Source organism: Serinus canaria, chromosome 6 (assembly GCF_022539315.1).
Source record: "Serinus canaria isolate serCan28SL12 chromosome 6, serCan2020, whole genome shotgun sequence".
Lineage (NCBI taxonomy): Eukaryota > Metazoa > Chordata > Aves > Passeriformes > Fringillidae > Serinus > Serinus canaria.
In genome coordinates, this window is record NC_066320.1 from 15,374,272 (window position 1) to 15,388,594 (window position 14,323).

The 14,323-nt window shown below is 40.0% G+C and overlaps 1 protein-coding gene across 3 annotated transcripts in view; it reads left to right on the forward strand.

Moving 5' to 3' along the window:
• SORBS1 (sorbin and SH3 domain containing 1) overlaps positions 1 to 14,323 on the forward strand; it is a 161,695-nt gene that overhangs the window by 17,502 nt on the left and 129,870 nt on the right. The gene's annotated exons all lie outside the window — the stretch shown is intronic.

Here is a 14,323-nt window from a genome sequence, read left to right on the forward strand (position 1 = left end):
GTCAGGATCTGTGTTTGTAATTTCTATATCCAAATGTTCTGTGTGAAATTTCTCCTTTAAACTATTACAGTTGTATTTCCTCATCCATGGGCTTGGAGTCAAAATTCCCTGCTTCTGCAATTCTTTGTTGGCAGTGCTGCTATTCTGAAATTTCATCTGAAGTAATACTTAGCAACTCTTTCTTGCTGGTTTTGATATGGTCCTGGCTAAATTTAGGCATTCTGTTTTTCCTAAACACTCTTCTATCCTAGTTTAACATGTAGCCATCTGCTTATTTTTCTCTTTTCTCACTATTGTTCTGATTTCTTTTTCAGCCAGGCTTTTCATTCTTTTAGCTATTATTCTGGTGCATCTGAGATTCAGGTTATTGAGTAGCTTCTCCCCCACTTGCCTGGGCTGCCTGGCACCCCTTGCTAACCCTGTGCTCCTGTTGATGTCTGCCCACCACTTTACACCTTCATGAATTCACAGGTGAAATGGGGAGGAGGGTTGTCCCACCAAATCCACCCCCACACATATGACATGGACTGAAACATGCTGTGATGAATGTTTATGATGGTGCTGCACCAGGACACCATGAGGAGAGAGATGTGTCTGGGTCCTGGGAAGGGGGGTGCCAGTTATGGGGAACTGGATCTGCCGGGGATTGTGTTTCAGGTGGCTTTGTAACACTTTCCACTTGGTCATTTTTGTCCTTCAGTTTCTATGTAAATCCTCATTAGGCTTTATTTACAAACATTCAGAACCACTTGTGAACTGAAGCTAAAAGGACAAAGTCTTATTTCCAGTTTGTCATAATGCCGTGTGCTGTTTCTCTGTTTCTCCCCCGTGTTCCCAGATAAAATGAGAGTGGTTGTACACAGTGTACTAGGAGGTTGTGAGGGTTAATGACTCATTCCACCATGCTCTGAACATTACAGAGTGCTTGGAAGGGGTTTTTGCCTCTGTATAAAGATTCTGATAAGAGTTGAAGGGTTCAAGCAGATATTTTGAAAAGCATCTCTTTGTATCTTAGCCACATATTCCAAGAGTTTCATGTGGCTATTGTTGCAAAGTTTATTGGAAAAGTAGTGGGAGGACTGCCCCCATTTAAGTTGCCTGAGTGGTAGAAAGGGCAAAGCTTACAGTGTTTTCAGATGAGTACAGCCAAAATTCTGCCACTTGACTTGGGCCTGCTTTTGTTTGGTGAAATTGCAAATAGAATCTGAAAATGTTTGTTGTGAAAGAAATTTGTAGGAATTGTTGTATTTGATACTTTTCCTTTTAAGTAGAAACAATATAAAGAGCTTAATTCAGAACAGAATAAATCTCAGTGCTGTTGCTATGTTTGTATAAAACTACACTGCTCTGCTCTACATTTGCTGTTAAACTGTTTATAATAGTTAAAATGTCATTCCAGAGGAGAGTTTGGCTTAGGGCTTCTTTTCTTAGGCAGAGAAAGCCATTTTATTCCATGTATGGACCTGGTCTCTCAAAGCTATTTTAGTGAGTAGCTAGAAAATATTTTTGAGTGAGACATGATTTCATTTGTGTTTATGTGCCTTGGCCAATTTAATGAGGGAGCCACACTGTTCTGCAATTCTGCTCTGTATTGTTTCAGAGAAAAACCAGGAATTTTTAGGTGCAGGCTGGATTATGTGTTTTTTAAATACTTTTTTTTAAAACCACACCTTGAAATCACTGTATTCTCAGTTTAGCATTTTTAGAATGAAAACCTTCTGTGCCTGGAAGAGACTCTTAAAAAAATTGCATCCCCAGTTGGTGTTAATCAACATTGCCTTTAACAGAACCAAGCCATTTTTAAACCATTGCAGGCACTGATTCCAGCTTTCACATCTCAGCCTTCAGAAAAGCATTAATTTCTCTTGTTAGAACACAGTGACAGAAGGGTGATGAAGATCCACTGGTTCTACAGTGGAATCAAAAACCTTTCTGTAAACTTTCATCCTTTGGACTATATTGTGGCAGATCTGCAAAAATCGGATGTAAGGCTATGGGATAGAACTGTACTACTCTGGGAATGGCAGCTGGGTATTTACTCCCAGGACAGCTTCCCAAAGGGAAGGATCCCCAGAGTGGTAAGGGAATGATACATGTTTGACTATATTTGTATTTTGGCGCTATTCAATGCTTAAGAAATAATTTTCAGTCTTTTTCTGTTTGAGGCACTATTCGGTGTTTGTTTAGAAACCTCCCTAGTAATAATTGATATGAAGTGATCTGTTAACTTAGAGGAAATGTTATAAAAGTGGTGTTTATATATAGGAATACTAGATATAATTAGAAATAGTAGTCTTTTATGCCATTCAGTTCTCCTTTGAAAGTGCAGAATCTGTAAGTAGCAAATGGTTACGCTAATAAGGCTGCTGAGGCCCTTCAATATATATTCTCGAAAGTCTTTTATTCTTCTTTCAGGGGATTTGTCTCTGGAATTAAAGGGCAAATTGCACCTCTGACAAGACACGCAGCCTTTGTGTTGAGCCTACTGACTGCTGACATCCATTGTTATAATCTTTATACTTTAAGTGACCTGGAGTCAGATTTTCAAGGTATTTATTTGCTTAAGAGCCATTAGACTCTAAATGGGATTTCAGAATTGCCTAAGTAAATTAGAATCCTAATTCACACTGTAGATCTTATTAAGTGACTTCATGTATCTCCAGGTGCCTAAACACCTTTGTATAGCTGCCTGTTGGATACTGGGAGCTAGCCTGGAAGCATCCCTCAGGGCCTTGGCAAAACAGTAGCCGAAGCACAACAGTTTTTGGCAGACTTTTTAAATTGGTCATTCAATTCCAATTTACTGAAGAAGAGACGAAAGGCTTTGAATTTGTTATTGATGTTTGTTTTTCCAAGTGCTGTGAGTCACCAGTTTGTGAGCCCATGTTTCAGCGCTGGCCTGGAGTGGATGTGGGGCTGATAGGATACATATGTAGCCTGTGCCACTTGCAGCACCAGCTGGGCTTAGTCTGGAGCCGTGTCACACTTCTGTTGATGTGAATAAAGACTTACAACAGACATTAGCAACTACAATTGCATTGTCAAATACACCTGGAATTTACTGGATGCTGAAGAACACATCATAAAAAGTGGTAAAGGTAGAGAAGTCAAGAGAAGTCAGAGAAAATGTCAGAATAGAATCAGAAAATGTTGTAAGCCATTGTTATTAGCTTACAACAATGGTAGAGTAGCTCTCAGTAATAAAGGGTGGCTCTCTATACCCCAGGGCAGCACCACATGGTAAAGCTTTTTGTATTTGTTGTGTTCTTAGAGCTGATGGACAAAGTCTTTTAATCTGAAGCAGCAGAGGTTCATATTTCTAAGTTAAAGTGTTTTGTCTGGGAATGATATTCCTAGTATTCTTTTCTTAGAACAAAGGAGGATAATCAGTAGCAAAACACAACAAAGTGTTTTTATTGGTTAGGCACATTGGTGTTGAGAAAAGACCACTTGTCATAAAATTTAAGCCCCAAATTCGAAAGAGCTAATTTGTCTCAAAAGCCAAGTTTGAAATGTCAAGACAAATTCCCTTGTTTATTTTACTGGGAATTTCACAGGTGCTGAAAGGCATGAGGTTCTTAATAACAGTTAGGTTCCCAAATACCTTGGACCTCTCTGAAAATCCTGAGTAGAAAAAGTCAATAACACTTTTCTGAGAATGTACCACATGGAGAGGACAAAGCACCTGATTTTGAGCAGTGGTTAGCAAAGGCTGTAAATACAGCTGGGAAAATATTACTGTATTCATACTTGTGATGGTATGCTGCTGTCACTTGAAAATGTTGAAGCTCTACAGTAAGCTATTAAATGGAAGTCCATTAATATCCCCTCTAAAGTTTTTCATTCCAGGTTCTTGAAAATGTCTGCCTCCTTTTTTTGCTACAATAGACAGTTTTGTTTTCTGCTTACTTGCATACCATATACAGTTAGTTAATGAATATTTAATTTCCATTTATGCAGAGACTTTTGTTACATAGGAAAATATATTGTACAAGAAAAGTTTCAGACCTGTTCTCACACTAAAAATTGAAAGCCTGAATGTTTATTGTAAGCCTGCTTCTGGATATCTTGCAGTTTATTCTAGTTTAAGTAACCTTTGAAATGGTTAGATGTGGAAGCTGCATGTTTACTGGGTTTTTATTGTGACTGTTATAAGGCAAAGTGGTGGTAGATTATTAAGCATGCTAAATGGGGAAGAAGCAAATATAATGGAAAGGGTTGTGATGACTTATTCCTAGGCTTTAAGTCTTTAAGACAGTGTTTTTAGGGGCTATAATTCCAGCTTTTATTACTGCCTAGTCATGTGGAGGCAGGAGATGAACCAAGTGTTAAAGGCTTAGAAATAAATATGAGCAGAAATTAGGATTGTGTGGTATCTGATGCAAGTACAGATGGATGAAGGGTAAACAAACCATTAGAAATGTGGAAGTGTATCTTTTATGCCTAAGCCTCAGATGAATGTGTCCTTCAAGATGGTTTCTGTTTTGTATGAACAAAAGGTTGTGCTGTGGTGTAACTAGTCCAGTTCTCTGTGTATCAGGCATCAGGTTGCTTGATGGTAGGGATCTTGAATTAGTCCAAAGTCCTCACAAATAAGATATTCGATGCTCAGACAAAGAAAGTATTTTGGTAAATGACATTGCAGCTTGAGAACAGAATAACTCCTGTGTGTGTCTGCTAGGTTAGGTGATACGTGCAGTGTTGCAATCTGTCCATTTGATAGCATGCTTTGAGTGTTCTAAATATTATGTTTATTTGTTTGACAGGCATTATGCTTTCCTTTTCAGAGCTCAAATGATTCACTGACAGCAGCAATTCGTCTGTAATAATCTTCATTGAACATTTTTTTTCATTAAAGATGAACTAAAATGATTTTTTGGGGAATCAGAATGAAAAGCCTTTTAGATTTAAAACACTTAAACCAAGACAGCTTTTCACACAAGATCCTTTGCAAAGTCTTTCTCTTTTCAGCACTTTTTGTAGCACTATTCCCAGAGATGAACTCACTAACAAGAGACAGGGACTGTAAGATAAGAGTCTAAAACCTGATCAGATACCTCAGTGTGAGCTGTGGGAAATGTGTGTATCATGGAAAAACAGCTTCTAAAAAGAACACCACCACCAATAAAAAAAGCCCTATTGTTGTGAAGATCTGTGGATATTATTCTTTAAGTAGTGCCAAGAACAAGATCCAGAGTCAGGAAGTGGTATTCAACTTTATTTGTTATCTTAAAGTCCATGATATCTTCTCTGTAGAGACAAAGTCAAAGGAAAAGACGCTAATTTTCTCAGTAGCTTACAGACTTCCTCAAGACCTGTTTTTCCCAGGTCATTTAACTTAACTGCTCTATGACTGCTTAAAGTGAAATGATAAACTGTCTTTTACTGCAGCCTGGGTGTCTGCAAAGGGTGGTGAGGATGAAAGGATATTATATCTCTTATTTCCATATAGCTGCGTTTGATGGATGTGGTTAGTTAGAAGGAAAGGAGACAATTATTTTATTACAGTATTTGTATTACAATAGTGCTAGTAGAACACAGGACCACAGACTCCATTTTTCAGGCTCTAAACAAATGTAAATTTAGTTCTTGCCCCAAAAAGCTTACATTTCAAACAAATGTTGTAGTGTAGAAACATTTTATCAGTGGTTAAATGAAATTATCCTTTTTTAATCTGCCTCATTGAATAATCATGTAATGAAGTGTAAGCTTAAGAAGAGGAAAACAATTTTCACTGAGCCCAAAACAGTGCTTTGTAATTCTTCCTTATGACACTACTGAGTGGTTTCTTGTACTCACAAACTGTAGCAATGGCTGCTACTGAATGTGTTTTTCAGACCTCTTCAAATTAATTTATTCTCACTTTATTTGACATCTACATCCTGGATCTAAGTTTAGCTACATGTTAACTGTCCACCATCCACAGCAGAGGTGTTAAAGTAATATGTTGTATCAGTTCAGCCGTATGCTGGATGTTTTGTGGGGTTGGGGGCGGGGGGGGGAAGAAGGAAAAAACTCAACCCTAAATCCCCTGAAAGAACTTGATTTGGAAGTCTTTCCTCATGTTGTTATGGTGGTTCAGTTTGCAATATACTTGAGCATACATGTTACAGTGTATGCAGAGCCACAGGACAGATAAAATTATGAGGTGAAATATGGTTGTTCTTGTAGAATCAATCTTGCACTGCATTTTTCAGTGACTCATTATGTATATATTTTAGAGATTTGTGCAAGCTATTCAGAAAGCTCCCTTCCAAGGAAGCTGAACTCTGCTCTTCACCACAGGGTCCCCCAACTTACCTTTGTGACAAGTATGGCTTCTGGCATTGCACCTTCCACCAGTAGTCACTGGTTTATTTGATGCTCTCTTGAGCTGTAATTGAATAGATCATGTTGTAAAGTGGAATCACCTTCTTTACATTTGAAGGCTGGCTCCAGGTGCCCATGTGGGTGTGATGATGAGGGTTTAGGAGGTGGTATGAACTGTAACTAAATTAGAAGCTCTGTTCCTGTGTTCCTTCATCTATAAAAATAGGGAACTTGTTATATGCTTTGATTCAGTCATAAAATGGAGCATGTGGGTGCAGTAGGAAAAGCTTTTTTTTTTCTTAGCTCCTGAACTAAAAAATTGTAGCCTTAACCTCTTTTTTATTGTTGTGTTTCTTATTTAGCTTTAACATAGCATGGCAAAACCAGGAAAAATCCATTGTAGTGGCTGGCTGAATCTACAGTAGCATTTCTCTTCCCTAAGTGCCCTAGTGCTCACAGTGATGATAGATAGCTATTGGTATTTTAATTGGTGTCTAGTGTCCTCTCACTGTCACCATGCCTGGATTTTTTGGTAGTCCCATCTGGTGGCTATGGGCACTAGGGTTAATAGGAATGCAGGCATGGATGATCTGGGTCAAATCCCTCCATGCTTTAGTTTGATAAAATTTCCAATGGCCTCCATGATGTGGTAGAAAGGATATAGCAGTTAAAGGTATCTTCCATTATCACAGACTAATTAGAGCTGTCCTAACTTCCTGAGGGAATATGTGATGATACCCAGTAGTTACAGAAGATTGAAATGAGGCAGGAGTTATTAGGCTGTAGAGGAGAAACTGTACTTCTTTCCACTCCTCTGTTCTTTAGCTCCCTATTCTATCTTAATGAACTGTAATCTGGATGAAAAAAAAAGCTTGGGGGAAAAAAAAAAAAAAGAAAAAACACTCTCCATTCTCTTGAGCCTGTACACTTAGTGCCTAAAGGAGACTAGCAGTGTTTTCTTTCTCACTGCAGAAGTGTGACTACATGGCAGTCCTCCTTTTTCAAATTGGGAGATTTTTTTGCTCTTTTTCTCCCTAATTTTTGTTTTATTTCTCACTTGCATCACTGAGTCTGGTGCTATTTTGCCTACATCTCTAAAATGAAAACAGGCTTTGTCCTCATGAACTTCTAATGGGAAGTGATGACAAGTCCTTGATTGGGGCACCATTGCCCTTGTCCTCATGAGATATTTTATCCTTTTTGATATCATTGAACATGCAATCAAGGCCAGTTTCTGCCACTGTATATGCGTAGAGGTTGATGCCTGTTATGTTTTTGCAGGAACACCTCACAGTTACATGTGAAGTTCTGCTGAACCTGGTTTCTTCCATTTCATGGGAATAAAATGATGTTTGAGCATTATTAGAAAGGCCTAGCAAGGTTGCTGGGAAGAGACTGTGAAATGCAATATATAATAATGTTTATGTAGTTAATGCCTGGGATTTGAATGAAAGATACTGCTCTTTTGCAACCATAATTTTCAGTTTCTGGCAGCCTCAGGAACTGAGAGAAACTGTAAATTGGAAGGAAGGAAATAACACGGAAACTGTAAATTGCACTTTAATGTCCCTAAGCTGTTGTGTCTGATAGGAAATGTTGACGATTTTGGCTGTCTTGATGTGATGATTAGCTGGGATCTAATTATGATATTAGCATAGGATCACGTTCAAGTGTAATGCCACCAGTGTGCCCTTCTGAGGATGGTGTGTGGCAAGAAGCTTACTTTATTCCCCCCCTCTTTTATTTGAGAAAAGATGAATGATGTTTAGAAAAGTAGCCAGAAGAGAAACACGATGTGTGTTACTCTGACTCCCCACTATATCCCCTCCCATGACCCTGGCCAGGTCGGGTACCAGGCACTCTGAATGGACTCATGTCTTGAGCTTTCATTGGACTTCTCAGCCTGGATTACCAGATATTTTTGAGCTGTCAGTGGCTACACTGCTGTCCATAGCTGTGCTAGCAAAGTAATGAGGGAAGGGGACATGTACTTACAACTCCCTCTTCTTTGACCTCCAGAAATGTAATGTACAAGCATGTTGTACTGATTGAGTTGTAGCCCCTTCTGAAAACCTTTTCCCTTTGTGGGGGTCATAATTTGTCCTTTCCATAACAAGGTTGAACTGATCATAGTACCCTTGACCTGGCTTAGTTGACACTATTGTAAAACAACTGAATAAAGTTCAGTCCATCTGTCCTCCAAATCCAACACCACCAAAAGTCTACAATTCTATGGTGCTCAAAGACTAGCAAAATAATCTTCATTCTATAGCATGTCCCTGGTGCAGGGCTCCCAGCCCTCTCCAGCAGCCTGAACATGGTGTGTGTTCCTACTGTGCTGTTCTCCTGATAGCTGGGTTCATGTCATGAATGGGGAAACAAACATGAGCTGTAATGGTTTCTGTGAAAGTAGATAACAGGCAATTTGCAGTTGTCACCTAAGAGAGCCCTGTCCTTTGGCTTCCTTACAGAAAAGAGAATGGGGAGATGAGGGGAAGAGCTGGTTGTTGGTGGCCTAGGTGGGTAGTCAGGGCTCTCTGAAAATGAGCTGTGTGGACTACAGGCAGATACACCAGAGCAGCCAGCTTAAGAGAGTTGCTGCCAGGTAGGATGTAAGTTGTGGAGGTTTGTTTCAGTGGAGGATGGTATGAAATCCTAAGCAGACTTGTCTAGAGAATCTTTACAGGTCTTAAGCTATGCCTTGTACAGAGTGATTACTTTTCAAATGTTCTCTGCGGTCCAGCTCAGGATATTTTTCCTTCAGACCATATTTTCAGGGGGGTTGCATTCCATACAGTGATAATAGATAGCCTCAGTCCTTTTGGTCCTGAGAGAATTTCTGGGAGAGTTTCTGAAGTGAATGATTTACTGTCTCCTACCCTGTTCCTTCTCCGACAGCAGAAATTTAATGACCTCAAAGCTAATGCACTCCAGTGTCTCTGGATGGAGACAGCAACATTTTTGCCAATGTAGTTTTGGAGCGTTACTCCCCCTTTCATTTTTAACATTTTTGGGGGTGCTTCTAACAGAAATTGACCTTAGAAGCATCTGCTAGAAACTAGTCAGTCCAGACACAATGAAGAGATGAATTTGGCTCTTCATGCCATGGTACCCTCCTTCTGTGAAGCTGGAGTAGTTTCCTGTGCGTAAATAAATGGGGAGCAGGTCATCCTCTGGCTTAATATAAACCTTTATCTGTCTTGTCTTAATCAGACCACTGAAGTTCTTTTATTTGTTAAATTGTCTCCTAATCAGTGGCTACTGTTTTATGTCAAAAGATTTAGGAACAAGTTTCATATGTCATTTCATATCTGAAACTTTCAAAAATTCTCTAATTGTGAAAAAAAAATTACTTATTTCTTTACATTACTGTATTACTGTAGTTTTTTCTTCACAAATTTCTTGTTTATATGAATATCAGATTTCTCAGTTGAATATCCAGTGTTGTGAATATAAGGACTACATTATTCTGGCTTATAATTAATAGGATTTGTTTGAGTGACAAATAATTGACTCTCTACTGAGATGGACAAAAGAAGGTATCAGTTCTTGGCATTGGTGCATTTCCATTGCATGGGGTAAAGAGTGAAATCTGCAAATGTAAAATCTAGATCATGTGGGCTGTACTCCTGTGGGACATGTGTATTGAAAATTGTTTTACCTGAAACAATGTAAGGAATTACAGAAATTACAACACTTAGGGTATTAATGATATTACATCTAATTCTTAATAAGTCTTAAAAATTAGGTTGATGCAGCTGGTGGGCAGGTGACCCGCCTGGTGAATGAGGAGAAGGCTGTGGATGTTGTCTACCTGTCCTTCAGCAAGACCTTTGACACCATCTCCTGGAAAAGCTGGCAGCCCACAGCTTGGAGAGGTGCACCCTTTGCTGGGTCAAGAGGTGTCTGGATGGCTGGGCCCAGAGAGTGGTGGTGAGGGATGCCACATCCAGTTGTGGCCACTCCCTAAGGTGTGAGCTAAGAGCTGGATGAGGGGATTGAGCCTATCTTTAGCAAATTTGCATATGACACCAAGTTTCAGTGGGAGTGTTGATCTGCTGAAGGGTAGGAGGACTCTGCAGAGGGACCTAGACAGGCTGGATAGATGGACCTAATTCAATGGTACAAGGTTTAACAAGACCAAGTTCCAGGTCTTGTACTTTGGCCACAACAATGCCATGCAGTGCTACAGGCTGGGGACAGTGGCCAAGCAGAAAGGGACCTGGGGGTCTGCCTGGACATGAGCCAGCTGTGTGCCCATAGCCAAGAAGGCCAATGGCACCCTGGCCTGTATCAGAAATAGTGTGGCCAGAAGGCCCAGGAAGTGGGTCTTTCCCTGTACTTGGCACTGGTGAGGCCCCACCCTGAGGGCTGTATCCAGTTCTGGGCCCCTCAGTTTGGAAAGGATGTTGTGATGCTGGAGTGAGTCCATAGAAGGGCAACAAGGCTGGTGAAGGGTCTGGAACACAAGTCCTGTGAGGAATGGCTGAGGGAGCTGGGCTTGTTCAGCCTGGAGAAGAAGGGTTTCAGGGGAGACCTCATCACTCTGTAACTTCATGAAAGGGGGCTGTAGGCAGGTGGGGGTTAGTCTCTTCTCCCAGGCAGCCAGTGACAGGACAAGAGTACACAGCCTTTAAGCTATGCCAGGGCAGGGTTAAGCTAGACACTAGGAAGAATATCTTCACAGAGAGAGTGATTGGGCATTAGAATGGGCTGCCCAGGTGGTGGAGTCACCATCCCTGGAAGTTTTAAGAAGACTGGATGTAGCACTCAGTGCTATGGTCTAGTTAGCACGGTGGTGTTAGGTCATAGGTTAGACTTGATGATCTCAAAGGTCTTTTCCAGCCTAGCTGATTCTGTGATTTTGTGTAATTACTGTACTGTAAGTTTAGAGCAATACTATTTAGAGGGAAGGTACTGGATGCATGATAATGAAGATTAGAAGCTTGTGTAGGATCTATATCTAAGAGATGTGTTTGAAGGTTCGAATTCTTGTGTTGGCAAGTGAAAACAGAAAGAGGAGAAGTAAAACTATGTGTTAGTATTGTTATTAGAGTGTTACACCATGAACTAGTGTAAAGCCATTGACTGAAGCTACTCTATCTGTACTTGTTGAGAGCTCAGTCTTTTGAGCCTATACTTACTCCAATTAATGCTGTTAATATCATAATAAGTTATCTTAATTACTTTTGAAAATGTTGTAGTTTTCCAGATGATACCCTGGATATGGTGGGAACTTCTCCAGTGAATTTTGCCTTCCACGGGCTGATAAGAGTCTGTTTATTAAAGGTTTTTAGTCCTCTCTTTTTATGTTAATGTTCTGCCTTAGCCTTGTTTATTCACGACTGAATGCCTCTGTTGTGTGTTCAGTATTTGATGCTTTGCATAGTAGAACTGGAATAAACTGACTAGGCTATAAGATGTTCAGCGTGTACTTAAGACAATGACCACTTAGCTGTCTCATTTCCTTAGCAATATTTTAAAGATTAATCATAGAGAGCAGTGTAAGCCAAGAAAAATACAGTTGAAATAGATTTTTCTTCATGGTGTTTTGCTTGGACTCAATATTTTGGTAACTTGGTGCAGAGTGCAAAACAACCAGAATGACTTGTTCATGTGACTGAAATTAGGATGAGCAGCAATAGAGCAATTCTTAAATATGCAAGGCTAAGTTTGTTGAGCCTGTTTCTTGGCCTTTGACAAGATTGCAATGAACAGATGTTTAATACCAGTGGCAGAATTGGACATGCTTCCCTTGGCATTGAAGAGGTGGCCACTCATTTGATAAACCTCAGGCAGAGGCAAAGGTATAGACTTCCAAGCAGCTGAAGCAATGGCCTCTGTGTCAAGGAGATTACCAAATTGCTGGTCTCTTTCGGAAATAATTTTTTGGTATGTTATGTTTTGGCTTGGTTTGATTTTTTTTCTGACATGCAATCAATCAGTCTTAACTGAGTAGCTGTGAATGAATGAGTCATGGGATCAACTAAACTTGAAGATGAGCATTTAGACTGTTGTTTGTAGTTTGGTGAATACTTCATAATACAGCAGGGAAGGACTGAGGGAATTTTGATCTTACCTGGTATGGATTTGACTGGGTTTTGGGGAGAGACAGCATGTCACATGCATGCTGGCTGCTTATAATCTGAACACTATACATTTAAAACCTGGTTGGGGGAGATGCCTGGGAGGGAGGACTCTGAAGCTCACTGAGGCTGGATTGCCTGTGTGCAAATTAAGACCAATCTTTAGCAAGGTTACCTAGTCACTGCACAGACCTTTGCCAGGCGATGTTTCTCAACAGTTATGCCTCAGCAGAGTAAATACACCCTTTGAACAAGGACCATATTTGACAACTGAAATAATGTTTGTCATGCTTTTGGGCTCAAGCACAAGCCAAAGCCCTAAAACATGCATCTGAGATGTCACCAGTCAGTCTTGTTTCTTGAATGAATGGGATTAGTCTTCTGTGCGGTTGTAGTTCTTCAAGTGTCCTCTGCATCCATGTTCCATCCTCTATATCCTCTTTGTTCCATGTACATTTTTTGTAACCTTCTTGGACATTTTTTCTTATTGCTTGGTCTTTTATACATCAGGATGAAAAGAATATTCAATTCTGCCACTCTGATGTGGTGTCATTTCCATCTTCAATTACACAAATTTTTTGCATAAGATTGTTAAATTCTTTGTATTGTGGTAGTGTCTTTTCTGAAGGTTTGCATGGATTTTCACAAATGCAAAAGTGTGTATTGCCAACAAGAAAGACCTTAGACCTACTTTGGCCTATCTTGCTTTTCATGTAGAGTGAATATGAAATTCATATATATATGTGTGTGTGTGTATATGATATATATATATATACATACACACACACACACACACATATATACATCTGGTACAGTTCCATTGGTTTTGAAAGCAGATTATAGTGCATCTGAGAGTCAGAAAAGGCATAAGGCCTATCTGCTTCACTAACTTATTCAATATTGCAGCTGGAGATGGGGAGGCCATATGCAGTGTGCTGTCCCTGCATGACACAAAAGATTTCATTTGGCTGGGGCTGTCTCAAGCTGTCACAGGTGTTCTTCTTTCATTTACAATAGCTCCATTAAAATATAAATGACTGCATTTATTACATCAGCTCTTTTTCCTTCTTTGGAATACCCCAGCTAAAGTTACATTACACATAACAAATGCTCTTGCTCCCTTGAGAGTTGATTTAATTACTGATGTAGGTGGGTAAAAGATCTATTGCGTCTAAGATGTTAATTTTATCATGTTTTAATTAAGAGGTCAAGTGTAAAAGGCTGCAGAATACCTCCCACTTGAAGATGCTGAATAGAATGGTGGGGGTAGAAGGCAGTGATATGATGAGGCTTTTACTGTCTGTGGGAGTATCAACTTTCCCTGTGCATCTCATTACAATGAGGCGGGTATCTGGAAATACATGCCAATTTCTATTTGCTCATTGTGTTTTCTACCATTAAAGGCATTTTCCATCCAGAGCCTTTGAAGCTCCAAAACAGCTTGTCTCTTCTTTTAAAGATGATGGTCGCAGGAAATGTCAGAACTGTGTTCTCCTGTGCAGTGTGTTTCAAGAACAGGACTGCAAGTGTCATATACCTCTGTGCTCTGCCACAAGAGGGGATGTGGGGCCTGTGTTCCCCAGAGTACCTCAGGTGCTACCATCTCTGAACATGTAGTTGTTTCTTGCTTATGTCTCACTGTGAGCATGGACAGATTCTTTTTGGCATTTGATTTGAAAGTCTTGTTTCTAGCTAACTCCAAAAACAAGGAAATGGACTTGGAAAGTGTTCAGGGAAAAAATGGGCAGGCAGAAGGGAGTGTCTCATAATATGATTAGGGAGAACTAGACAGTAGGAATTCCTTCCAGTAGGACATCTGGGGCATTTTCCACTTAGCTTGTTGTGCATGCCCCAGCAGCTGGAGCAGCAATGGCATAGATAAGAACAGGTTATGGCTAATGTTTGAAGATTTTCTTGAGACTGACTTG